The sequence below is a fragment of the Condylostylus longicornis genome, unplaced genomic scaffold, assembly GCF_029603195.1.
Source record: "Condylostylus longicornis isolate FDR11 unplaced genomic scaffold, ASM2960319v2 ptg000001l, whole genome shotgun sequence".
Lineage (NCBI taxonomy): Eukaryota > Metazoa > Arthropoda > Insecta > Diptera > Dolichopodidae > Condylostylus > Condylostylus longicornis.
Window position 1 is genome coordinate 4,397,137 of NW_026577970.1, and position 27,050 is coordinate 4,424,186.

The window sequence follows — 27,050 nt, forward strand, 5'->3', positions numbered from 1 at the left end:
TGAATTTAATACTCCATTTGTAACGTCAGGACATAAATGTTTAAAAGATAGATGTAAGTATATACAGTAAAACACGGTTAAGTGGAAATCGATCAGCCAAGAAATTTTGTCCATTAAAGCGTGTTTTCCACTTATACGAATTCGACTTAAAAAATTACCTCCGATGTCAAAGAATTGAATTTATTAAAAACTGGTTCTAATTATAAGTTAAAAATTAAAATTTTATTTCAAAATCAACAAAAAATCAAAAAATTGCACATTTAACTTCATTATAAAATAATAATAGCAATGGTAAATTAATTTATAAACCGCATCCATACTCTGATTGGATTTCCTCTCACAAATTCAAATTAATTTTAGCTAATAATATTATAACTTTAATTTTTCAACACTCAAAATTTGACAATGACAGAAACTAAAATATTTTGTGTAGCTACATAGTGTTGCTTTTCTTATTTTGTAGTTGAGAGTGTAGTTTTTCATTTTTGACATTTATGCTAAATAAAAACAGGGATGTGCAGTTAACCGAATAAATTTACATATTAAGTATTACATGAGGGAAAAAATATATGTGCAGATAAGCGTGTTGTGCACTTATCCGAATTCCACCTAAACGAATTTTTTTATATGAAAAAATCGAAAAAAGTACAAGCCACGAAAATTTGATGCAATTAAGCGTGAACACTTAACCGTGTTTTACTGTATACAATATATTTGATCAGCGTCCTATTCTGAATTGACTTGTCTGCCTATCACACCGAAAACTTTAAAACATTCTTACAAGTTTAACAAAATTTTTACAAATTGCTTACAGTAGTTATGATACGAACACTTTTGCATTTGCATTTGATAGAAGTATTAGTTCGAACAGTAACCATAAAATCCAAAAAGAATTTGGTTATACTCGTACCTAAAAAACTGTAAAGTTTATAGAATTTAAATTTTCCATAGATGAATGCGGTGGCCCTAATGGCCATTATTTTAATAAAACTTTTTTTTTTGTATAAATTTGTACAATAGCTCTCATGCAACTCCAAAAATAATTTGATCATATTTAAGGAAACTATAAATTATACGATATTCAAATATTTGTACGGTTTCGATAGGGTAGAGACGCGAAACTCTTTGAGGCAGATTAAGTGTATAAATATTAACTAGAACTTAAAAATTACTGGAATAGTTGGGTAATTACGAACATTTTACTATATTTTTATAACTATACATTAGCCGCCTTACCATATTTACCACATCAGTCAAAATTTGTAATTTGTATTAGAGTTTTAAGATCTAGTCAAATTTTATACTATAGTTTAGAGTTAAATACCCCAAACGTTACATCAATTAATTAACTCCTACGTATTTATGTTTTTCATATTTATTATTATTTACAATTATACATGCATGTACGTATATATATGTATGTATTATAATTAATTAACAGTTATTATAATAATTCATTGTTATGCTTAATTAATTAAAAATTTTTTTATTTACTTAGTTAATGAATTAGATTTTTTTATAGTATTTAAAATTTAATTCATATTTTCATTTGATTACATATTATGAAAGTTCGTATATAAAAATATGTACATAATTTAACATTTTCCAAAAAAAATTTTTAATTAAATGAATAATTATAATTCAATATTAATTTTACATAATTAAAATGTAAATTAGAACTAAATTAATTAATTACAAAGCAAAAAAATATAAGAAAATATAAAAAAGTGTTATTCATTCAAGATTCGGTAATTTAATTAAGAAATGACACTAGTGACTGACAATTTCATTATAAAAATTTAAGGCTCTCATTTAAGTCATTTTAACAGTTTATTAATTAGTTAGTATTGTGATTAAGATAGAAACTACTTTAATTTACTAATTTGCTTTCATTTGAATTACAATAATTATACTGAACAAGATATTTTTCATAATTATGTTTACCAACTTTATATTTTTTTTTGTGTCTATAATTTTATTCAAACATTTTAATTTATTTTATTTTACAATTAAAATGTAATTTATTGACTTTCAGTCATGTCTGCGCTTACATTAGCTGCATAAAATCAGTATATTCTATATTGTCATAGTTCATACTTCCCAAAAATGTTCCCCTGAAGCAGATTCAACACTAGACACAATACAATTATAAAAACTTATAACGAACGCAGATTACGTTTTTTGCCTAATGAACATAGATAAAACGATTAACTTGAACTTACTTGTGTTAGACAAAATAAAGTTGAGTCAAACCAATGGCTAACAATGTAGCATTTTTCCTTTCATTAAGTAAAATACTACTTTCAAAAACAATCTATGCACTACAGTTTTGTTTTTTTTAGAAATTTGGGAAAGCTTGTAGTTTCGGAGATATAAGGTGCCAAAAATTAAAATTTTACAAATTTCGAGAGAATATAGAAAAAAAATTATATCAAACATTTGGAAAAAACGTATTTTAGATAACGGTAAATTTTGTGTGCCATTTTATTGTTTTGAAGCTCAAATATAGTATGTCGCGATAAAAAACGCCCACAACAAGTTTCTGCGTTTGTAGAATTTAAGAAATATTTGTGGTTTTGTTATAATAAACAGTCAAAAAATGGAGTTCGAGGATTATAACTTTTGAATTTAGAAATTTTGAAATTTCTAGTAAAGAAATTTATTTCCCCTTCAAAAAGAAACAGTTTTCTTTTTGAAGGGGAAACGGGTATACCGGCGGACGGATAGAGTGAAAGCACTTTTTATCAAAATTTTTTTTCAAACAACTGATTTTTTGAAATCAGATTGAATTATTTAGAAAAGGATGAAATTTAAATTATGAATTTTACTAATACAACATCATAGTTGCGGAATTAATAAGAATGTGCTTATTACACTACTAATTTATCTTAACAGAAATTTCCATTAAGATAAATGAAATTTAACTAAATTCGAAAACAGCAACCAAAAAGAACAAAGTTATAGTCTTTCATACTTAACTTAACCTTCTTTGACATTTAACTTAGATTGATAATTTGGAAAACTTATAAGTTAAAGATTTAGAAGATATATGAAAGCATGTACATGGGTTTCTAACAAGCTTCTTTATTTTTAAAGAACGTTCATAATTTAAATTTGAAGAATAATGGCTTTTAGAGACTCTCATATACTGTTGTACCACAATGTCACAAAATGTGAATTAATATTTAAAGACAACCTTTCTTGCGACAACCTTCATTATTGTGTAGACTAACATAATATTTATATTCATATGTATCTACATAAGTTGTTAAAAATAATGGAAAGAGAAAAGTAAACAAAAATATTAAAAACAAAAAATCAATAATACGCGATAATCTCCAACTATACCAGATCGTGTATATTTCATACAAAAATTTTACTACACTCAATAACTAACCTAAACATAAGAATGCCATAAAACAGAATAATTGTCAATGTACATACGCACGTTATATTGGTTAAGTTTTAAATTTTATATTGTAAATTTATATACGATATGAAAATATAATAACGTTCACATAAATATGCTTAAATATCTACATACCTACTCCGACTTGTCGCCAGGCGCTTCACATAAAAAATTTACTTCTTTCTTATAATTATATTTATAAATCAAAACACAATATAAAGCTACCCTATTTGGAAAATAAAAAGGAAAGGGAAGTAGATAACAACCTACTTATAAAATGACGAAATTTTCCTTTTATTTTTTTGCCTTTGCTATATGACGAAACGAAATCATAAAAACCTTTTGAAAAGCAGCTTAAAGATGTTTACTATCATCTCAAAATGTGATTACCTTGAATATAGCTACCACATATATGTATGAGTATAAATACACAGTATTCATATAAACTTAACTGTATTCAACATACATTCATACACACCATTTTTATGGTACAGGAAGACAAAAGAATGGAAAAAAAGTAAAAAATATCCTTGGAATATAACTTTACTTACCTATATAAAAAACACTATTACTAAAATATGTCTTCAAATGACAAGTTAGAAGACCTAATTTGTCATGCTGGAGCAAAATAATGAAGAAAAAGAATGAAAATATAAGAAGTTAAACTTAAAGTAGGCTAAAAAGTTGATAAATAAAAACAGAAACAAGTCTGTTCTCCTCTGTTTTTTCCCTTTTTACCGACCGCATTTTGTATACAATAAGGTAGGTTATATGATGGCAACAAATTTTGCATATCGAATTTTCGGTGGTAACGCACTTATCTTTGCTAAGAGAGTGTAAATAAACTATTTTTGGCAACCTATCGACCTGTCGGTCTTTCGGTCTTTCGTTCCGTCGGTCTGTCGATTTGTTTGTTTGTATGTGCACCCGTATATCTCAAGTTCGACTGAACCGATTTTCATGAAATTTTATATATGAGTTTTTTTTAGGTATTTGATCAACTTTTGAGATTTATCAGGCTTTGGGAACTGGACTTTTTTGCGAACCAATTTTAAATTTTTGCTCAATAAAGAGAAATAATCAACCAATTTGCTCGAAATTGAATATTTAAATTTGGATGGACATATAAATTTTTTGGAGCCAAATTTAAATTTTTTCTAGGTATTATAACTATAAGCTTACTAATGCCCTAAAAATAGGAAATACGTATTAAAAAGGCACTTTTATAATATTCTGTGACACTTTCGCTTAACTATACAATATACATTGCTGTCGGCTATGTGCTGACCATGTCAGATTTTTTTATTTCATTTCTTTATTCTTTTTTTCACTTCGGGTTTTCTGTCTTCGCTATCGTTTTGTTCCGCAATAAAAAATTTTATTATAGTTTTTGGATACATATTGTTCTCCTTGTCGTCTTTTTCTAATATAATTTAAGAATATGTCGTACGTAAATATCTACGCGAATTTATGTGTGTACATGTGTAAATCATAACTATAAAGTTAAAATTGTATGGCTAAATATAAAGTGTAAACAAACTCATATACAATGTAATACATTTGCACATAGTCGCGTACAATATATAATCAAAAACAAAACTCTACCATATTCACAATACGGAAATACTTTTTTCAATCACTAAAAGACGAATCACTAAATTTGTATAACAAATTGATGCAGATGGTATTATCGAAATACATTGCATACTTCGCAAGCATATTGCACGATGAAAAGAAGATTTACTTTATTTAATGTTGTACAACACCCACCCGTTTGTCTGTAACCATTTTGTCCACCCGTTTTGTTTTTAACTACTTCTTAATATCTTGCACGAAAGATTTATTGGGTTGGCTTCATAATTCGAATTGCTTCCAATTAAAAATTGTGAAAGAACAAGTATGAGAACCTTTGATATGAGCTGTCAACTGCTTGTTCAAATTATTTTTTGTTACATGGTATGTTTATCATATTTGTATACATTTGAACAGGTTCATCTATAGCCCACCAATTGATGGCCCTAAATGACGAAATATCCGAAACGGACAATAAATTAAACTTATTATTAATGAATTACAATTTCCAAACAACTTTATTACCAATTTATTTTTTTTTACCAAAATACCATTTTTTAACAATTTATTGTATTGAAATCACAAATATTTTTTTAGTCAGAAATTTTGGCAGATTCTAGACAAGAAGGAAACTTTCTTCCACCACCTACACCTTCCAAACTATTGCTATATTTTTCCAAAACTACAAGCTTTCCCAATTTTCTATAGAAACAAAAAGGCAAATGCCTTGCCATCAACAAATGTAATTATTTATCTTCGACCATCCCACTCTCATTTTAAGGTTTTTTTGTAATTTTTGCTGCCCCTAAAATTATACAATATTTTTCTTTCATAATAAAATTTTAGTATATTAATGAAATAAAAATTTAAGCAGAAATTTGTTTTTAAAAAATTAGTCTCTTCACTTGTTCAAGAGAAAACAACTACCTTGCGAACCACTTGTTTGATCCAACTGTATTCATAATAAAGATTAAGATTTTCGTTCACAATTTTTGAAATAAACTTGCACAATTTTAAAAATTGAGTTTTCTAGTGGTATTTTATTTATCATAAATGGTTTCCCATCTTCTTAAACAGTAAATTGAATAAACTCCTTAATGAAAAACTTTTTATAATAATATTATTAAGAACCTTATTCTCTTTCGGATGTCCTTTTTTTCAATCAATATTTTTCTCTTTATTCAATCATTGCGTTTAATATTTTTTTTTTATTTATTTTCCAATTCTCATTTTATAGAAGAAAATAAAACCCCTTTGTTGTACATTATTATTTTATTTACGAATACAATCCTATGATTTTGTAAGAAGAAAAAAATGCTTCCAAAAGTACGTGCCTATAAAAGTTTTAATGTTTTTGTTTACAAATTTTATTTACATACCATACAGATATGATAAAAACAAGGATATGAGAATTTAAATATTATTTTTATTTAAAAATTCATATTGTTGTTAAATAAATCTAAAAGAAGCAAGAGAGTGAGCATAAGTATGTCATTTTTTGTATATTTTTATTTTCACGTAATTTTTTAAATTGAATTTTTCAATTTTAAAGTTCTTAATTTTTTTAACAAATTTGAGAAAAAATTTTTACTGTTGCGGTTCTCTCTATCCGCCCGTTGATCATCTCCCATGTCTATTAAACAACTTATAAACTTCCCGCTTTTAAAAATTTGATACAGATATGTTTGAATTCAGTGGTTTTTTATAAGTGCTAATTACAGATAACAGAACAGATTTTGTTTTATAGCGTCTGAAATTTGAATAATCCCCTTAAGTTTTAATCACAATATTAAAATCAAATAATTTTTTCACTAGATCCAAAAATTTTTTGAAAAAAAAGTGCTCATTAGTTTCACTCTGTCCGTCCGTCCGTCCGTGGACACTTTTTTTGTTCACAAAACTTCTACATCCTTGAAGATAGAAAGCTCTATATGTACATAGATCTTTACTAGAAACTTACTTCCGTAGAACAAAATTTTTACCTATCTCCCCCCCTCTAGAAGTTATACCCACCCCTAAAACCTTAAAAATGGCATTTTTTAACTATTTGTTGCAATGAAACCATAAGCATTTTTGAAATTTTGCAAACGTAGAAAGGCAGCGGCTTGCTTTCGCTAACGCGGTATACTATAGTTGAACTTTAGAAAAACAAAATGGCCGTTCAAATTTACCGTTATCTAAAGTCCTTTTTTTTCCAAATTTTTGATGTCGTTTTTCTTCTAGACCCCAGCCTGTAGAAGCTTGAAATTTTAGGAGCTTTTAAACATTAACAAATAGAAGAAATAGATCATTTCGTTAGAAGAAAATTTTTTTCCATCTCCACCCCCTCTCAAGTTATCGCCCCTTGAAATTTGTAAAATTTGAATTTTTGACACCTTATATTTCCGAAACCGCAAGCTTTTTCAAATTTCTTCAATCCTAGAAAGAGTTTTGTATATGAATGAAAATAATTTTAATAGTGTGATAGGTATACATAGACTGTATTTAAAAGTAGAATTTTTCAACTTTATTTAATATTCAAACCTTTTTATACAGCTTACCCACCATCATAGATCTCTGTTTTGAAATAACATTAACGATAAAACTAAATACATGGTTACCAAAAGTCATAGCCTCCTAAAAAGTTAATTGCAGGAAAGTATCGTAATGCTTCTTTTAGCGCGGTACCGTTTTTTTTTTTTTAATTTTTGATATTGTTTTTCTTCTAGGCGATAAATTGACGAAGCCTGAAAATTTAGTATCTTTTGGATATTAACAACAACTAGATTATTTTGTTAGAAGTAAATTTTTTTCTTAACTTACCGCCGCTCGAAATTTATAAAACTTGAATTTTTGGAACTCACCCAAAAATATAAATATTTATCTCAACTCACTTACTTAACCATTATATTGGACCAATATGCAAACGATTCATTAACGCTATCATCCCAGATATATGTAATTATTAGAGATATTTTGGAATATGAATGAAAGCAATTTATTTAAATACGAGTAATGTAGTAAATCATTTCAAAAAAAGCCTTTTTACTTATTCCAAGACAACTTATTTACTAACCATTGGTTTGAGCCAAATTTTTTTTTGGATTTATTCGAGCATTTTCCCCTACGCATACAAAAACTCTTAAGTAGCAACTTCGCTTAAGTTGATTGCATGTATAATATTTAAATTCATTAAACAGTTTTTAGATTTCCTAATAGAATTTCAGCGAGAATAGAGTTTTAAGGGGTCAGTTATTGTGTCATGCAAGTACACATACATATAAGAATGATTCATAACCTGTAGCTAAATTTCCTTATAATCGAATAATTTTCAATTGGGTCATCATAGTACATAAATCGAATAAGCAAATAAAAAAAAATTTTGCATTAGTTTGCTAATTTCCTCTTTTATATTTGAATATTCAAAGCTATCAATTTTAGTTTTCACTAAAATTAAAAATAGAAAACATAATCAAATTATATTGGATTATTTTTATTCAGGATATTTTACAAATTTTTATTGACTTTTAGCACAATTTTCATTTTTTTTCTTTTTTGACCCCTTAAATTACAAAATGACAAGATATATCCTTTAACACGTCCTTTAATTTATAGATAGGAAATCGATCAATCACTGAAACTAATAATGTATATTTACAGATTGTAGAAAAAATGGAAAATAGAAAAAAAAAAACGAATTTTTAATAAAAATTCTATTGGAATTTTAATCCAAATCTAAATAGAGGATATTAAATTTCTAGCATATTTTCATAAATTTTCCAAGAAATCTTCTTTATTTTTTGTTGTTTGTCTGTTCCGTTTCTGACAATAACGGAAGATAATTAATTCGTACCATCCAATAACGAAATGAATAGAAAAGCGAATAACCTCGAATTACCTAGACCTTATTGCCTATAAAGCACAACTTTTTCCACCTCAGAAAACTTATAAGTATTTTCATGCATTTGAAAATTTATAGAAACAAATTATTACCGTGACTCATTTTACATTATGATTTCCAATGTTGTTTTCTTCAAAGTTTTATTGTGCTACAATTTTAGAACCGTAAAGCTGGAAGTGCTTAATAAAAAATGCATTGAAATAAAAAAATTATTAAAAAATGTGCTTGGCAAATTCTTTATTCAATAATTTACTAGAAAATTTTGTATATAAAAAAATAATGAGTAGCATACATCTTCATAATTGTTTGCAACTTATGAATAATTTAGAAGAATATAGTTTTAATATAACGACCCGGTTTTATAGATATAATACTGATTTCTAAGCATTTACTAAACTACTTTCTAAAGAATTTTCAAAGTTTGTCTAGAAAAAGACCTGGGCCATTCGATCTATATATAAGTCTTTTTAGACTAACTTTCACAATTTAGGGAAGTTGGCCGATTGTCGGTCGGTAACTATAAGTTTTTATTTCTAAGAAATTTGCCGAAGCTTATTAAACAACTTCGCACTGTATCACGACAAACATAAGGTGTCGAATTTCGTATAGAAATTTATTAATTTGAAAAAGTTTCGTAAGTTTCTCTAACTATTCCCGATAATAAATATGGTCCAGTTAACCGAAGAATTAATTATCGAAAATTTAAAAAGTCAGTGCATCTTTGAATTTCAATCGTCTCTTAGGAAGCCTTTAGAATCGAAACTTTGAATAAGTAAAATTTTCTTTTTCAAATGAAAAAGCTTGATACTAACTTTTTATTATGTTTCAACATAACGTACTGAGCGATTTACGAGAAACTCACACGCCTAAACATATAAAAATCTATAAAATTATGTGCACGATAAAAAATTGAAGATTTGCTGCAATTTGTCAATATTGATGGCACGTTTTATAATTTACCTTAATTATAAGGTAACTTACTCTTTGTTCCCAATTTTTTCAATAACTCCATTGTCAGTACTATATACAACTATATACAAAATGTATCTTTTACCGATTATTTTTAGCACTTGGAGTTGACCATTTATTGTAACTTTAGCATAAATTTTGAAGCAAACTAACTTGTTCAATAATTCACCCTTCAATTCTTCGAAATTTTGGTTTGAATTAAATTATTTATTAAAATAATAATTTTGAATTTTTCTGGTATTATAAATATAATTATAAATAATTTTTTACAATTTAAATTGCTCTTATAGTAGTATGTCTTTCCTCCTAACATTGAACTACAGTCATCGATTAACTTGAACTACAGTTGTTAAGTAGAATCGATTAACCTTGCATTTAACTTTCAAAAAAATTTTGCTGAAAATATCATCAAAATTACTTAAAATTTAATACGAGTACTCTCTAAAAAATTTAATAGAAAATTCTTGTCGACATCAAACGATAAATGAAATGAATAATATTTTTAGTTATAAAACTATTAATAAAATTCGTTTGATGACTCAGTAATCATTTTATTTTCCATTTTTGCCATCTTACCTCAATTTTATTTTCCCCGTTTTTTTTTTCATTCTCTTTTTTTTTCTAAACTTTTCTACAGGTAGAATAACCTCCTCCGTTGATTACTCAATTTAAGAATACAACTTTTTAACCTTCATAGAAAGGATAATGATAATTCCATTTTGATTATTACATGGTCATTTATTGATAAACCATTTTATTTTTACTTACTTTTATTATGTACGTCACATTGTTATTGTGCCCTCAACCTTAAGAGCACAATAAATGAGAATCATCATGACAGACAATGTTGCAGAATACAAAAGAGAAGAAAAAAAAACTTAATTCCGTTTTGATATTGCAAGATTATATAATTAATGATTTTACATTATCCAAATCTGCGAAAACTTAGACCTCTGCATGAAATTCACATTATTAGAAAAAGAAATAAAACAATTAATTGGAAATGTGGTGATTAAATGCTATTCTGTTTCGAATTTCTTATAATATTCGTAATTATAAAGAAAACGTGAGATTTGTTAAGAAGTAAACGATTATACGCAACGCAAGTATCACTTTAGTTCTAATGTATACTTAATAATTAATAATATATTAATATTAAGAATCCATATTGAAATTCATATAATTCAAAAATTTGTTTATTATTATTAGGAAATAATTTTCATAATTATTTGATGTACAAATCTTCTCATGCCCACTATTCTTTTCCAACTTTATTTAAAAATTTTTCCTGTATGTCACTTTCGGACAGCACATCGATAGGATAACGGAGAAAGGAACATCCAAGAACATAAAACCTGTCAGAGACCTAGGCCGATTTTTACTGGATAGACAGGTTTTTTGAATCAATTCGGGAGTTGGTAGGTTGAAAATTATAAAATTCGTTTCGTCTTTCGTGTTTGACAACGTTTTCACATTTTCAGTATTTTTGCAGTGACCTTAACTTAGCGTTACTTTTCGGCAATCAAAGGTTTCAGGCTTTGCTGGGTTTTATTGTATTTCCTTTTATGAAGCATTACCATTACAATTTTAATATTAGACTTTTTTATAAACATAAACTTGCTGACCAGTCATGCCGAGTAACAGTCAAAAATAACACTATTAGGAGAACAAATGAACAGTGTAATGCAAATTAATTTAGATCAATTAGAAGGTATGTATGTTAGACTTAATCAGTTTATTAAATAATAATATTCAGCCTCGTAAAAACTGACAGAAAATTCTGGCACATTAAATTATAGATACAAAATTTTTTCCAACAATTAATTGAGGGTGTTTACACTAAAATTCATGAAATTTATACGAGTATTAGGTTATTGCAAGAGTAATTATATTATGAAAAAATTTCTGTTTAAAAAACTTTCTACATTCAAATGGTAAAAACACCATAATCTTGTTATAATAGGTCATACTTCACCTTTATAGTTGAATATGTCAAATTCTGGTATAAAATCTTTGCAAGATGAAAATTAACTTTTGAATCTACTTATTCAATTTTCTATTTTCGTTTTTTATAAGTTCCTTATACATAACTATTACAGATCTCTATCAATAAAGAAATAGAATCGAAATCATGACCCTCATCAAATCCGTTGACAAAATAATAGTAATAAGAAAACTTTTCTAATATATTTTCACATTCACACTAGAAAATATGCAAAACCATAGCTCTATAGTTTAGTTATGCATATTACATATTATGTATATCATGCTAGATCTCCTATGTATGGGGAAAATTAAGAGCAATTTTTTTGTATTGTAATATTGATATTATTACCGTTGCCTTGGATTCAAAAATTTTCAAAGCAAACTGCGTGTGGTTGAACTTATAGAATCAATCAAAAAACAATTATAAATTACAATACGCTATACCGGAAACAAATAATATATTATATTACGTATATAAAACGTGCTAAACACATTTTTCCATAAGAAAGCTATAACCCATTTCTTACGCGCAGCGATTCAGTATAAAGAACGTATTAACGTAAACTATCGTCCAAAGCATTTAGAACGGTTTAATTTTTTAACAATATCTCGAAATTCAGTAGTTTCTGAGATACAAGAATATAAAGAAAATCTAATAGACTTTTATCTCAATGCACTTTTTCAAAATCATTTTGTTCGAGGTCATATCTTTCTTAAACCCAAAAAGTAAGATCTTAGACTAAGAGCAAGAAAAAACTATATCAAATTTTCTGGGAAGCCGCAATGATTAGGCATATAATTCCAATGATGTCCTAAACGATGGTATATGGTTACGCACCCATTACTAAATCGCCTTGCATATATGTATATAGTTCCAGATCTTTCCTATATCAACCCGCAATCAGGACCTAAAATTTTATAAAATATGCGTAGAATTTTAAAAATGCTGTGTTAATAACATGCATTTTTTTTTATGAAAGCTTCTTTATTTTGAGTTTTTTTATTCCGGATCTGCTAATACTGTTTGCATGTACTGAAACTGTTATCAAATACGATCAACAATTTGACCACCAAATGACCGCAAAAATGACAATACCAAAATGAAGAAGTTTGTCTCTTTAATATACCAAGAAATCGAACAATAGACCTTAGTTTAAATTTATTAATGTACAATTATAAAAAATTATCAATTTTCGTAGATCTTCAATAATTATTTTTTAATTAAAAATGGACGCCTTTTTTTAATATAAAGTCGTTCAAAGAATTTTTTTTTTGTTGTGATTAAATCAATTTAAAAGAAATCTAAAAGAAAACGTCAGACTTTCAATTGAATAAATTTATTGCTCAAATCCCTTAATAATATAATAAAGAAAAGAAAATTAAAACAGAAACCGGAACTAATCATAACAGTAAATTTAAAAAAGACATTATTATTTTTACAACAGAACCAACAGTTTTAGGACTAAACTTCTTTTAATTAAGTCTAAAAATCAGCCTTTAATCTTTTCTCTTTTGGATTTCTTTTTACATTATTTTACGGAACAAAATGACTTCCTGTTGGAAAATCAATCTTTTTAGGACTTTAAGGGTGAAAAACAGAAATTTTTTTTTTATTTTTTTTAATTTAAAAATGAGTTTTCAAACTTAATTGAAAATATTGAGAAAAAATAAATTGAAAATTAAAAGACCTTGAATTGGAATCTTCTGTATTTCCTAATGGTCACTTCGTTGAAATGTATATAAATCATATATAAATGTTACTGCCCGGCATATGCCGTAAAAAGACTGTTGCGTACCAAGTTCGTAAAGGAACCAATTTTGTTTTTAATTGACAATAGGTGAAAGCCAAATTTTTAATTCAGTAGAGCTTTTTAACTTTGTTGCTCCCATGCTGATATACTTAAAATTAGAAATAGAATTATCCCAAGTGATAAGTTCAGGAAAATTGAAAAGGCGTGTTCATAAAATATGATTAAAGAGTCTTTACTTGCTTGCCTCTTTCTTAAATAATTTTCAATAGAGGTTTCTATAATTGCAATTTGAAAAAGAATAAAAAATGTTTATCTTGAAATATTTTACTACGGAAAGGGCTGAAAAAGAGGTGACCTCCAATAATTATGTCCGACGTTTGAAACCACGAGCATTAATTTCAATTTATAAGCTTAGCGAATATAATTGTTATGGATCTTAATCGGTTTTTGAAAATTCCAACTAGTTCGAATATGCATGAAAAAAAAAGAAATTCGACAGTACTCTACAACAGGTTTATTTGACTTAGGTGAAAGCTTTAGAGAGTTCTATCGGCCTAACATAAATTAGATCCTAGATAAAATCATATTTTTTTCGAATACACAAAATTTCCCCACTTATCTTTGGCAATAATATTAATTATCTATTGTTGGTAACTTTTTTCAAGCAACATTTGGTGTGCAGTGGAACATAATATTGAACACAAATTAAAACTGTAAAATTATCAAATAAAGCGACTGGTAATAAATAGAGGGTGTGAACAGACAATAAAATAAATTTGATACCATTAAGGTTTTGAGAATCTTCTTGAAGGTAACTGCTTTGCTAGGTGCTTAATACAAAATTTGACTTTGAACATAATTGCGAAAAAATATTAAAATTTTTACTTGAAATATCCTTAAGTTGTTCGGAGAAATAAACAATGTCATAATCCGCATCTATTGGAACAAATACGTAAATTTGATTCAGTATACAAAATGTATTTGTGTCATAACATTCACGTTATGTGTATTTATACTAAATATAATTCTCTCAGAAACGCTCTCAAAACATAATTTTCACGTTTTCTTAATGACTATACTATCTTTTTCTCGTTAAAATATAGCTATACATCAGGTAACATCAATGATTTTCGCATCTTCACATGCATACATAATGGCATGTATGCGAAAATTGCTTTCATGTATGTAAGCAAAGTATTCTTATCCTAAAAGACTATAGTGCTAATAATATATTATGACTGTATTACATACGTGCATCTTTATATTATTTTTACACCAATATATTATAAGTTCGTTTACAGTTATGCTTAAATACATATTTCTAATTATTGTTCAGTGAATAAAAAATAGCTTGAGCAATTTTTAGTTTCGCAATACATACACATATATTATAAACAATTTTTATAAAAGTATAATGTATCCTTTTTAAGAAAAAACTGTTACACAATTTTATATGTGTTTGGGGAGATGCATTTATTTTTAAATTTGGTAAAAAGGATGGGTGGTAAATTAGTATCACTGTCAGTGGTATAACAAAAGTATGATACCATTTGCGAGACTATAAAAGTAATTTGTTTGAAAAAGAATAATGGTTAAAAGGGTTGCGAATTTCTGATAAATTTTAGTTGATCAAATAAATTGAAGAGTGTATTTAAAATTCAAACTCAAGTAAATTTTCATATTCCAACTTCGATTTGGATATAGCAAACATTTTACTGCATTCTCCAACATTACAGGAATGCTCACCTTCTGGATAAGTAGAAAATTTTGTTATATTATTTGTATATGCTTGTAAATTTTTTGGCCAATGACTGATTGAATTCTCCTCATTCAAAGCGTAGATCTAATTGTCTTGACGCAAAAACTTACATTTTCCAATATTGTACAAATCTCGCTTATCCCGAATATTATTTGCTTCATTATACATTTACTTTTATATTTTATTAATTCGCATCTTTAATTACTCATAAGCAACGTGCACCACGTATACGTAGTTATGGTTAACCAGCACAATTTAATTAACTTATCTCATTACACTTAATATTCCAATCATGCGATGGTCATTGTCACGTTTTCTAATTTTTTTACTTTGCTTTATTAATAGTATTTAGTAAAGAGTTTTAATAGAATTTCTAATACAAAAATTTAAAATGGATATTTAAGATCCCTTCCATTTAATATACATAGCTTTTTAACTTTTCCAATTTATTTTTTAAATAAAAATATAATCAGTTTTCAAAAACTATAATTATTTGTATCTTAAATTCAGTTTGTTTTAGATAATTAAAATTATATGCAAAAATAAATTGAGTGGAGAGTTTAACTTTAACAATAGATAGAGTTGACCGCGCCAATTTTATAGATAATCTTGGGTACATCTTATACATATATATGAGTTCCCTAAGACTTTTATGAAAAATAATGGTCATATTCGTTTATTGTGAAATTTCAGGTTCGTTTATTGAAAAATAACTTTCAATGTTGTTTTACAGTTACCACTACAAGTCAAGAAACTTTCACAAGTGTTATTAAATTTAAGAACCCTAATAAAATTTTTACTAGTGCAAAACTTCAATACTGTAGTTTTATAATTTTTGAGATCTAGCCAAATAACTTTCGGAATTATAGAGTTTTGACATTTACTATTATATAAAACATTTTTAAAACTTAGGTGAACTTATCTGAATTAAATTTTAGTCGATTCAGAATTCACTTATGTCTATATCTCAGGCCATTATTTCATAGCGTTACAAACGGTGAGACAAATTTAACATAGCCTTCGAACGGGTACAAAGTTGTGAAATTTAGTAAGATTGTAGACACTTTGTGCTCATTGTTCACTTTGTTGTCATGTGCTCATTACAGATAATTAATTAAAAATTTATTTAAATAGTTAATTTTGATATTTAAACACTTTTACTGTATATAAAATTAACCAAAATAATTTTCCAAATGAAAGGAGTGTAAGTTACTTTCAAAGAGTCGCAAAAAAAATTATAGAGCTCTTTAAGACAATTTCAATCGTACGGTTTTAATTCTAAAGCATTAATAAAAATCTGAGAGGTTCATTTGCACGATATTTTTCTTTAGCAAACCAATATCCGTTCACTTAAATTAAGCATTTTTGCTAAGCGGTCACACTTACAGATTGCAAGTATGTTTCTCTTAATCTTAAAATAGTGCAATCAATTCTAATTCTTTCTAGGAATGTCGCCTTTGCGATGTTATAATTTGATAAATTCAAAGTAGTCTCTATGTGCACATATGGACAGATACAAAAACAAAATGTTTTTAAAAATTGTGTCTAAAGTACAACTTTTTTATCCGAATTAAAGAAGAATTTCCAATGGGACTTCGTTTACAATTTTCTACGAAAAATGCTTTACAGATTTCAATTTACTAGAATTTTTCATATGAAAGTTTAGTTATGTTTGCTTCAGATTATTTAATCTATTTTTAATCTATTTATTTTAATAACCAAAATTGTTTCTTCCACGTTAAATTATTCTTTTAATTAGTGGAGAAATTTGAAACATTGGACCAGCTTGGTGGAATACTCTGAATAACGTTTTTTCAAGTATTTTGTTTTGGGTTTCTCACAATTTTAAAGTAATAGACAACTTAAAGTTGATGAGCTGGCGCCAGCTGACATAAAGCACACTATGCACTCTGTGAGTACCCCCGTAATATGGAAGATTAACTAATACCTGGCAAGTTTTCAGTTTATTGAGAGTGTCGAGTGGTTTCAACGAGTATAGTTTGTCTTGGAGGAATGCCGACGGACTCTTAATAGTCTATGCGCTGGGCGACTGCCTTTACTTTATTTCGAATATTTTTAAATTATGTTAAATAATTATTTGAAAATCGAACGAAAATTCAAAACATTTATTGGACCAAACAAATTTTTACAGATTTTCATATAGGGGCTGCTTTGTGTTCACATTTTAATAATTTAAAAAAATCTTTCTTTCAAATCAAATGCAAAATGGGAAAAGAAGATTGACAAGTTAATAAAATGAAATCAATATGAAAATAATTTTTTTTCGTCCAAAATTTTCGAATATGTTGAAAACTTTTAATATGATTTTTTCATCACTTTTTCTCTTTAATCTTCAAATGGCCATAGAACATACACATAATAGCTATAATAGCTATAATTGTTTTTATTCATCCTTGAAATTGTTATTACTTTTCATAATATCCTGCTGAGTATTTTTTACATTTTTATTTTTATTTTATAGTAAGAAAATAAAAAAAAAATGATAGTAGGTCTGTTGGAGCATTTAAGGTCAGTTTTGGATTGTTAGAACCTTAAATAAACATGTCCGGTTGAATGAATGTTACGTGTATTTTATGTATGTATAATATATATGTACGTATATGTATAAAATATAGACATTGTTTAAAATATTCTTGATATTTTTCATTTATTTCAGTTTCTTTTGTTTTCAGTTTTCCCTATATCATTTTTCTTTCTACACAAGTAAAACATTTTCTTTTCCTTTTGAAAAAGAAAAACCAATGAAACTTACAAAAACAAACCACAATATTATTATTACTTATACTCATAGTAATGATGAATGTATGTGCAAAATATAAAAATATGTTCGTATGTATGTACATAATTTTCTTATTCCAATAAATTTCCTTTCTTCTCACATTTTATTCACAATATCCTAGTAACTATTTTTGTATCTATTTTTTACGATATGATTACCAATATGTCCTTATATCCTTTTCTATAGAGAAAAATTTTCTCTCATAATGCAAAAATATAATATGTATTGAAAAGGAAAATCTGATGTGGTCAGTGCATAACCGATCATATTCGTCCAAATTTTATAGATTATATTCTTAAATTTGTATAGGTCACAATAAAGACCCATTTTTCTTAAAAATTTGTCCGTCAGTTTTATTGACAAATTAAACTTTAATATTAAATTTTGAGTAATTTTATTCACTTCGTCTTTGAATATCGTCAAAAATGTTAATCGGTCGCTAGTAAAGGTTCAGTTTTCTCTCTTTTATTCTCTCAACAATTTCGCAGCCAGTATTGATTCATTTGTTATTTTGGCAACCAGTATTAAAGTATAAATTTTCAAATTTTAATTAAAGTATTCAACGTAAAATTAAATGACTCTAATCTAGATCTGACATAGCTCGAAAATTGATGAAACTGTCACGTACCGAAAAAAAACTTACAATATAAACATTTTTTATGAAAAACGGTTCAGTCGAATTAGAAATACAGAAGTACACACCGTTAAGCGGACAGATATCTAACTAAAAATAATTGTGCCGTACTCCTCCACTACAGAGAAATCCATTTCCATAAAAAAAAATTCGACATATGAAACTTGGTGCCCTTACAATACCACCCTTATTGTATATTATAATAAATTCGATAAAAAATATAGATAAAAAACATTATATAAACAACTTTTGTGGCAAATCTATTCATAATACTTTACTCCTAATAAAGAAAAATAAAAATAAAAGAAACAGATAAAAAAGAAGATTCACATGGTTATCAACAATTTTGTGGTTAGGTAAAATCACATTTGTTTAACGATTTTATATTGAAATCTATTCGTATTTTGATAAAATGAAAAAAAAAAAGAATTGGCCACAAAACGGAATTTTAGCCAACTAATCAAATTTAATAAAAAATATTAGCAGTAGAATGAAATGCTAAATACAAAATTATGTCGGTTGTTATGATCTACAATAATTTAGCGTAGATTTTTTTATATTAATTTTTTAACCCCTTGATTCGCTTTTACTACGTTATACATACATATTACAGACTAAATATTCATAATGTCTTAGAATCGCATAAAAGCAGAATAGTGTTTTCAGAAATGAAAAATACTTCCAGGGAATATACAGCATCTAATAACAGCTATTACGTATATGTTCTGAGATATTAGTATTTCCCATAGTCGTCAATAGATATGGGAGCTTACCCTACCCATAGCTTCATTTAAGTCGTCGGTATGGGAGCTCACCCCACACTCTAGTAGTCACATAATTCCAAAAAAGATCCAATTTAATTCCATTTCAGACTACTTTTAGAAGTTTGTATGTAAATCAAAGCACACCATCTAATTGGGATTATAAGAAAACAAGAGAATATTGGTTTTCTGTAAAATTCCATTTTTTACTTACGATAAACAATACAGGATATATGAAAAATGATAACTATAACAGTGACAAGGATAAATATAATATTGACTTAACATCAATTGTGGAACAGCTACAGTTAATTGCCTCCTTTTTAATATACAAATTCGTTAAATTTTATATAAAACAAATTATAATTTTAACCAAAATTTCAATATAGAACTACTTAATAAAATTGCTTACTTATTTTATCCGTAAATAAAATTCTCAATTTTCAATTTATAACAAAATACTTTTACAAATATTTTATTTGCATAGTAAAAAGGATATTTAAAAAAAAAGATAGAAAACTATTTGAAAATTTCAATTCTAAGATAGAAAAAGAGAAACTCCATAAATCTTATTACCATTATAATATCAAAGGAGAAAAAGGGATCTTTTCAAAATAAAATAAAATTACTTTAAGAACACAAAATTATTTAGAAACTAAGGCGATATACCAATTTATTTTTTCTGTTTTTTCTTGCTTATTTTTTAAATTACAATGATTGAATTTATTTAAGATAAATGTAGTATTTTTTAAGGTATTAGTTGTAAGATGATCTCACCTGAATAAAAAAATATAATTATAATATTTACTTTTGAATATAATTTAATCATTTAAATTTATTTTACAAAATTTTATGTTTAAAACTCTTGCATAATTTTGATATACTGAAATTGAATATTGTTTTGCATATCAGCAGGACATTAGGTCAGGATAGTGGATGAAAACGTTGCATTTGATAAAAGATTTTAATTAATATTTGTAACAATTCTTAGATTTTTAAAGCAGTGAACGTATTCTGAGAGACAAATTCCACGCATATAAACCAGCCGCAGTAAAGTAAGCCGTTACCGCAAATTCTCAAACTACAATAAACATAAAATTGATAAAAATAAAGTTGGGTCAAACCAATGGTTTGTATTGTAGCACTTTTCCCTTCAACAAGTGAAAATACTGCTTTTAAAAACAGTCAATGTATATCTACCACACTATTAAAATTATTTTCATTTATAAACGAAACTATTTCTAGGATTGCATATATTTAGGATGAACCATTTATGCAGTCTTTGAAATAAAGCAAAATTTAATATAAACAGGGGTTAACATAATGCTCGATTTTAAGGGTTAATTGTGTGAGTTAAGAAAAATAATTATATTTTTTAATGTCATGGCGTTTATAGAAATTTGAAAAAACTTGCGGTTTCAGGAATATAAGGTGTCAAAAATGCAAATTTTACGAATTTCAAGAGGCCATAACTTGAGAGGGGGTGGAGATGGAAAAAAGTTTTCTTCTAACGAAATGAACTACTTGTTAATGTCTAAAAGCCCCTAAAGCTGGGGTCTAGAAGAAAAACGACATCAAAAATTTGGAAAAAAAGGACTTTAGATAACGGTAAATTTGAACGGCCATTTTGTTTTTCTAAAATTTAACTTTAGTATACCGCGATAGGGGAAGCAAGCCAGTGCCTTTCTGCGTTTGCAAAATTTCAAAAATGCTTATGGTTTCATTGCAACAAATAGTTAAAATAGGCCATTTTTAGTGCTTAGGGGAGTATAACTTCTAGAGGGGGGGAGATAGGTAAAAATTTGGTTGTACGAAAATAAGTTTCTAGTAAAGATCTATGCACGTATTAAATTTTAGCTTTCTATCTTTAAGAATGTAGAAGTTTTGTAAACAGACACACGGACAGACGGACGGACGGACGGACGGACGAACAGAGTGAAACTAATTAGCACTTTTTTTCAAAAAATTTTTGGAAAAGTGCTAACAAATGACACCATTTTTCATCAAATGGTATCATAGAATTTGTGTTTATTAGTTCATAATCCAGATGGTTCATGACCAACTTATATAAAATTAGAATTTATTTCCGACTCATATAAGAGATTTTTTATCTACTATTATGGTAATAATTCCTTTAAATTTTAATGATTTTATTTATGCGATTGTGACCATAATTTTTGAAAGCAATTAACACAATATAAAATTTTTCTAATATGTAATTAACCGATTTATGCCGTGTCAATAAAAATGATGTAAAATTTTTTTTTATTCTTAACCCATCAAATGGCTCATAGTTTTCTTATAAATAAAATCAAACATTTTTTTATATGACTTTTGGTAATTTGGTCGTTTATATTGTACCATTCATCATGCCATATTTGGAAATAAATTAATTGTGCTTTCAAAGCAATAAAATTGTCCTACAATAATATGGCACCATAAATGTATTATAATATTGTAGTATATGTAAAAAATATTATCTATATTTAAAAAAAACTTAGAAAGAAATCCAATTCAGATTTTTAGAAGAAACAAATTGTACGAAATGTTTTTAGAAATGCATATACAATGTCAAAAGTAGATTCACTTCTTTTGCTCATATAGATACTTAACCTGTAAATTACAAAAATCGCGTTATTCTACAAAATAGATTTTAAACTCTACTACTACAGACTAATTTTATAGCTTTGAATATCGTCAAAAATGTTAATCGACCGCTTAATTAATCTACACGAAAGCTACTATAACAGAAGTTCTTAACAATCATTATTGACTTTAAACAATTTAACGAATAAAATCCATTCTGAATCAACTTTCCAAATTGGTGCTAAAATCTCGTATAGCAAAATATTGTGTGAATAGCTTTAAAGATTACTCCGGACAAAAATTCTAGTATCATTTGACTGAAAAACTAATTTCAACTTCACTTTGCTAATATGGAAATGGAATTCATATGGAAATAGAATAATACAGAAATATTTTTGCAAATAATCTGGCAACTACACAATATAGAAAAAACTGTACGTTATACTTATGATAACAAAAAAAATAACTTTTACTCTTGATTAGCATACCAATATTGAATCTATAATTGAAAATTATCCTTGCCAAGGATATTCACACCATATTACAAATAATTTGTAGTGTTGAATGTGAAACTTTATGGCTTTTCTTATAATTATTAACCATACGAATATATTTTTATCATTAACTTGGAAAAATTGAAAGGTTGGAGAAAAATAAATACATTTTTATTGTTATGTAAGTATAAGAACATCGCACCATATGAAATACAAGGAAAATTTTTCATTTTTTCCATGATTGTATGATGCAATCCAACTTAAAGGTTGTTGATGTTGTTGAATTATTTTTTGAAATGCAAAACGATTTCAGTTCTCGAGGAATGCATAATTTTATATTTCCTTTATCGTAAATTACGTTTATCAAAGCAACTTTGTGAAGATTTCAATTGCAATTTGCTTGAGGTCTTGAATTTTTGCAAAACACATTTCTTTGACTCATCATTAAAGAAATTGAACTCAAGAATATTTCATATTCTAAGAATTATTTCTAAATTACAGAAACAAGTTAAAAGGAAGACACTCTTGTACACTACTTCCTTTTCAGTAAAATTATTATTGGCTGTTTGCTCCAAAAAAGTAATTTTCTTACATACATATTAAAAATTTAATTAAATTTAAAATTATTGGCAATTTTTCTATATAAAAAAATTAACTGCATAACTATGCGTTCAAATAACGAATTTATGTAAACAAATAAAAATCACCCTGTATAGTAAACTATATTTAAAATGTTATTAAGTACATATGGAATCACGTAAGCTGTTAAATTATAGTTATTCCAACACACTTAAATTAATGTTATAAGCCAAATGTCTCCTACAATATGTCAGTCGAAAAATTATTTATTAATTAATAAAATAGAAAGAAAAATCTTTTGTTGAGTTCAGTATTTCATTCTTATATAGTTAATCATATTAAATGGAAATAAAGCATTAAAAGGAAATGTAATGAACACACAATTAATTCTTAGTCATTCGGAAGTTTAAGGTTCGCAAATTAACCATAATATTTATATGATCGACCGAAGTATATAATTTTTATGATAAACTAATGGAGAAAGATTAAAAGAAAGTATTAACAGAAGGATAAAACTATAATAGAAAATAATATTTGCATAATTTTTATATGCAGAATTTATACACGTACTTGCATAAAATGTACATGTGACTTTTACTTTGTTATTCATTCAGATAATACAAGAAACGTTTAAAAAGTTGATTGAGAGTTATAATAGAATTCAAGTTCATTAAAACTATCTACGTATATATAAGAATTTCATTACTGCATGTGTACTATATTTGATTTAAAAATAAGCGAACGAAATTGCATACAAAACATTTCATCAAAACAAGATCTATCATATTCATTGTGAGCATAGGCAGTGGAATATTTAAATGTAGTTCCGAATCGGCCAGTGAGCATCAAATATAAGAATATTATTATTATATAAGAATAAGTGACTAAAATACAAATTAGTTTTGGAATTTTCTTATTTGGATGTTTTAAACGATTTAAACGGTTCGTTTCCACAGCATGGTATAAATGTGCTCTAAGGTTAGTGCTAAATAAGATATCTCAACAAAAACAAAATTCTTAGGTCTTCTTATGACTTGTAACTATGATTGATATATTTTGCAGTTTAAAATATTGGAAATACAAAGATTGCAATTTCATTTTCCTTTATAACTATATTTTCCCTTCCAATCTCTGTAGAGTTTCTAAAACCAGAATTTTTAGAATAAATCAATTTTTTAATGCAGGTATTAAAAACTTGCTTTGTGACAGAAAAGTTGCATTCTATCCTTAATCTATATATCCGATACTCCGATATTTCGATACATTTTGTCTTATGATTTTTTCTGATATGAGAAAGAACAAAAATGTGACAATGTTCGTTTAGAGAAAAAAAACATCCGAAGAACAAAATAAATTTTACCACACAGTCACGATTTTTAGCACTATTTTATTTAACCAAAAAACTGTTAAGAAGCAATTAGTAGCTATTTTTTTATTAACAGTTTTCACCTCATATTTAAAATGCAAAAACATGTATGAACGAAATTCAAATAATGTTAATAACGAATTTCTATTTTATTTTAGAATCGTAAAACAAGATGTAATCTGTACTAAAATTAATGACATTATATTGGTTTGTGACCTTGAAAAATTATTAAATTATCTTTTAGCAAAGATTTAAACCAAATAAGAAATTTCTCGATAAAGAATTTTTAGTACATTGAAAGATGTTAAAAATTAGTTTATACACAAACCTTTATTTTTAGGCATTTTACAAAAAATCCCTTCAGTCATCCAGTAATGAAACGAAGGAAATTTTTAATTCGCAAAAATTCTTTTAAATGAGGTATAATATCCTATTCTGACTATATAGGAGAATAGCATTTTAGAGTCACAGACATAACAGACACTTAATCCATTTCAGTAAGTTGATGGAAAAAATTCCAAAAATTGGTATTTTTTCAAAAACATTATTCAAATACAAGGATTTATTGCACATAATTTCATAACAAAACGAGCAAATATTCAATGGTAATTGTAATGTAACCTAAGATGCGTATTTACGAATTTATATGAGAATGATAACAGAATAAAATAATTGAGTTCATTATAAAAAAAATATATATCTAACGCTCTTGTAAATATGTAACACTTTTACTGTTACATATTATTGCAACTGTTCATTTAAATTGATCATTCCTCTTCAACAACTGAACAATTAATCTCCAATTTCATAAATTATTCCGAAGCCTAGCAAAATCGGTTTTCAGGGTGGTACCAAGACCTTTTTAACAATAGCCCACTGCACTACAATTAGTAGCCTTTCGTTTGTTTTAGATGAAAATGTATTTTTTGACTACTTATTGTATCGAAACCAAAAAACATTTTTTGAATTCTACAAACGTAAAACTGTAACAGTATGCTTCATCTATCGTATCACAGTTATTTAGCATAGTTGAACATTGAATTGACAAAATAGCTTTCAAAATTAACCATTATCTAAATTAATTTTTTTCAAATTTTTGATATCGTTTTTCTTCTAGACGGTAAGTTGTAGAAGTCTGGAATTTCAGCAGTTTTTGGTATAAAACCAAAATTATTTTCCACCTTCATACTCCCCAGTTATTTTTGAGTTATGAATAACATTTGGTCACTTATTTTATTTTTGCGCAATCTAACTGTATGCATTAATATGATATATTTTGGTATAATAACAAAAATCAGTTAAATGATGTCGTAGAATTGCTTTTAAAAGCATTATTTTTACTTGTTGAAGGTGTTAAAAATGCTACCAAACAATCTAGTGGTTTTTTGATTTAATTGTTTGAATATTGAAACTGATTTATAATAAATATTAAATATATTATTATGAATTTAATTAGAGTTATTTTATCACCAATAAGGGCATTTTTTTTTTAGAAGAATAAATTGAGTCATAAAATTTTTAAAATAGAAAGAATAATCACTATAAATGTACATAGTTTTTCTTCTTTTTCACAGTTATAATTGAGTGTACCTGCTTCTTTTTTTAATGCCACATAAAAAGGATATTGCATATAATCAGCGATCACAAGCAAATTTTTAAGTTCGAAAATTATTATTGCATTTTACTATTAATAAAGTGTGTACTGCTTCATACTGTGTTATACTCTTTTACAATTTATTTTACAAATGAAATCCCATTTTTCTCTAAACTCTTGTTCACTCTCAATTTGTAAGAGAAAGATGATGAAATGAAATGTATAAAAAATTGTGTACATTGTATATCTCAAGCAATATTAATAACACGTAGATTATAAGCATGCTATTTTCACAAAGAAAAAAAATAGGAAAGAAAAACATGAATAATATTATAATATCAAAATTTTTATATAATATTATAAACACATTATTACGTAGAGTTTTAAAGAAATATTGGCGATATTCTTGAAGAAAATATTTGATTTTGGATTCATCACATATTGAAATTATGATCAAAACCATCATAAATTAAAAAAACCAGTATACTCTTTTCAAAATATTTTTCGAAATATTATTATTGAAAAGGATTAGATAATAATTAAAATTGTACATTCTAATATAAGAACCAACAGAGAATTCGAAAATTAGGTAAATCATTCTATTTTATAATCTAATACACTTATAACTATTACATTCCATGTATTGAAATCATAATTTTGAAAAATAATTTCAGAGTGGAAATGGTCCTTTTGATTTAAGACCAAAAAATTATTTTATACACAGTATTGTATTCTATTATCCTGTTATATTTACTTAAATTTAATTTTAATACCACAATGACTTCAATATTATACACATGATTCCATTTTTTTCTTTACTCTACATTTTTACAGAATTTTTGCGAAATGTTATATAACCTCAATTTTTTTTCAAAAATAGCGTGAACTAATCATTTTTATCCTTTTCTAT